This window comes from Eriocheir sinensis, unplaced genomic scaffold (assembly GCF_024679095.1).
Source record: "Eriocheir sinensis breed Jianghai 21 unplaced genomic scaffold, ASM2467909v1 Scaffold568, whole genome shotgun sequence".
Taxonomy (NCBI): domain Eukaryota; kingdom Metazoa; phylum Arthropoda; class Malacostraca; order Decapoda; family Varunidae; genus Eriocheir; species Eriocheir sinensis.
In genome coordinates, this window is record NW_026111907.1 from 34,181 (window position 1) to 37,598 (window position 3,418).

The following is a 3,418-nucleotide window of genomic DNA, read 5'->3' on the forward strand; positions in this document are numbered from 1 at the left end:
CATAATCACATGATGGTTCTGGCAGTATCGGTTCACTTGATCGATCTATAACATGATTGGGTCTTTCTAATTCACTAAAATCATATGTTAATGTATTTAAAATGCTAAGTGGGTAGTTGTGATTGTCCATAATTATCATATTAGTAAATTCTATGTCATTTAAATTATGAAATGGCAGGTATTGGTTTATATTCATTATATAGATGTTGATATTATATTACACTATTTATACTACGAATGACGAGTTATTTTCTCACGGCACCTCGTAGACTTTTCTTCACCGGCTTATTCTGTGTCGAGGCAGCAGGTGCAGTAGCAGGAGTGGAAGGAGACGAGCAGGGGGCCGGACCATCACGAAGAGGCGCGGGCAGGGTGGGGAAGGGACCATTCCCGGCGCCAGCCCATGCCCCCGCCACCTCCACGACGACCCCACCAGCAGCAGCAGCAGCAGCAGCAGGCCCCGGCTCCGCCCGTACGCCGGCGCCAGCCACACCCCGTGGTCCCCGTCGACTGCCGCATCCGATCAACTCCAACGTCGCTGGTCTTGTCTTTGATGATTAACTTGGTGTGACGGAAGAATGCCACTTTCCCTTGTGCTCTTGCCTGTTTTAGTAGAGGCATCTGAGCATTCTTCACGGCTTGTGACGCTGCACAGAGGTCATCGTTCACGAATATGTTCGTGCCCCTCAGCTTCTTGGAGTTCCTCATCACAGCTTCTCGATCGCAGTAACGAGAGAATCTTGCTACGATGGGACGAGGCCTGGCGTCGCGGCGCACACCAACACGATGGGCTCGCTCCAACACGAGTCCCGGCAGCTGCATCTTTTCCTCCAGGAGTGACGTCACGGCTCCCATGGCTCAGTGGCTCCACGCTCCTCCATGCCACTGATTCGCACGTCGCTCCTTCTGCTATAATCTTCCTGATAGTTTAAACTCTCTTCAAGTTCTTGAGGAGCAGATGAAAGCACATCGATATTAAGGAGCAGATGAAAACACCTTGGTATTGAGGAGCAAAAGAAAGCACTGAGAACAGATGTAAACAGATCCATATTGAGGAGCAGATGAAAGCACCTCGATATTGCGAAGCAGATGATAGCACCTCGATATTGAGGATCAGATGAGAGCACCTTGATATTGAGGAGCAGATGAAACCACATCGATATTGGGGAGCAGATGATAGCACCTCGATATTGATGAGCAGATGAAAGCACATCGATATTGAGGAGCAGATGAAAGCACATCGATATTGAGGAGCAGATGAAAGCACCTCGATATTGAGGAGCAGATGAAAGCACCTCGATATTGAGGAGCAGATGAAAGCACCTCGATATTGAGGAGCAGATGAAAGCACCTCGATATTGAGGAGCAGTGAAAGCACCTCGATATTGAGGAGCAGTGAAAGCACCTCGATATTGAGGAGCAGATGAAAGCACCTCGATATTGAGGAGCAGATGAAAGCACCTCGATATTGAGGAGCAGATGAAAGCACCTCGATATTGAGGAGCAGAGGAAAGCACCTCGATATTGAGGAGCAGATGAAAGCACCTCGATATTGAGGAGCAGATGAAAGCACCTCGATATTGAGGAGCAGATGAAAGCACCTCGATATTGAGGAGCAGATGAAAGCACCTCGATATTGAGGAGCAGATGAAAGCACCTCGATATTGAGGAGCAGATGAAAGCACCTCGATATTGAGGAGCAGATGAAAGCACCTCGATATTGAGGAGCAGATGAAAGCACCTCGATATTGAGGAGCAGATGAAAGCACCTCGATATTGAGGAGCAGATGAAAGCACCTCGATATTGAGGAGCAGATGAAAGCACCTCGATATTGAGGAGCAGATGAAAGCACCTCGATATTGAGGAGCAGATGAAAGCACCTCGATATTGAGGAGCAGATGAAAGCACCTCGATATTGAGGAGCAGATGAAAGCACCTCGATATTGAGGAGCAGATGAAAGCACCTCTATATTGAGGAGCAGATGAAAGCACCTCGATATTGAGGAGCAGATGAAAGCACCTCGATATTGAGGAGCAGATGAAAGCACCTCGATATTGAGGAGCAGATGAAAGCACCTCGATATTGAGGAGCAGATGAAAGCACCTCGATATTGAGGAGCAGATGAAAGCACCTCGATATTGAGGAGCAGATGAAAGCACCTCGATATTGAGGAGCAGATGAAAGCACCTCGATATTGAGGAGCAGATGAAAGCACCTCGATATTGAGGAGCAGATGAAAGCACCTCGATATTGAGGAGCAGATGAAAGCACCTCGATATTGAGCAGCAGATGAAAGCACCTCGATATTGAGGAGCAGATGAAAGCACCTCGATATTGAGGAGCAGATGAAAGCACCTCGATATTGAGGAGCAGATGAAAGCACCTCGATATTGAGGAGCAGATGAAAGCACCTTGATATTGAGGAGCAGATGAAAGCACCTCGATATTGAGGAGCAGATGAAAGCACCTTGATATTGAGGAGCAGATGAAAGCACCTCGATATTGAGGAGCAGATGAAAGCACCTTGATATTGAGGAGCAGATGAAAGCACCTCGATATTGAGGAGCAGATGAAAGCACCTTGATATTGAGGAGCAGATGAAAGCACCTCGATATTGAGGAGCAGATGAAAGCACCTTGATATTGAGGAGCAGATGAAAGCACCTTGATATTGAGGAGCAGATGAAAGCACCTTGATATTGAGGAGCAGATGAAAGCACCTCGATATTGAGGAGCAGATGAAAGCACCTTGATATTGAGGAGCAGATGAAAGCACCTTGATATTGAGGAGCAGATGAAAGCACCTCGATATTGAGGAGCAGATGAAAGCACCTTGATATTGAGGAGCAGATGAAAGCACCTCGATATTGAGGAGCAGATGAAAGCACCTTGATATTGAGGAGCAGATGTAAGCACCTTGATATTGAGGAGCAGGTGAAAAGAACTCGACTTTGAGGTGTTATAACTATGCTAGTGAAAGGCTGGACTGCACTAATCTGAAACTGTAGAAAGGTGAAGGGATAGGAGGGTGGCACTCTCTGGCTCAGTGTTAGGTAATCAGAAGGTGTCATGTGCTGCAGAGAGGCTTAGAGGTGTTATAAATATGATAGTGAAGGCTGGACTGCACTAATCTGACCTGTTAGAAGGTGGCACTCTCTGGCTCAGTGCTAGGGAATCAGAAGGTGTCATGTGCTGCAGAGAGGCTTGGAGGTGTTATAACTATGCCAGTGAACGGCTTGACTGCACTAATCTGACCCTGTAGGAGGATGGCACTCTCTGGCTCGGTGCTAGGGAATTAGGTGTCATGTGCTGCAGAGAGACCTGAAGGTGTTATAACTATGCTAGTGTAAGGCTGGGCTTCACTAATCTGGCCCTCTAGGAAGGTGAATGTGTAGGAAGGTGGCACTCTCAAACTCA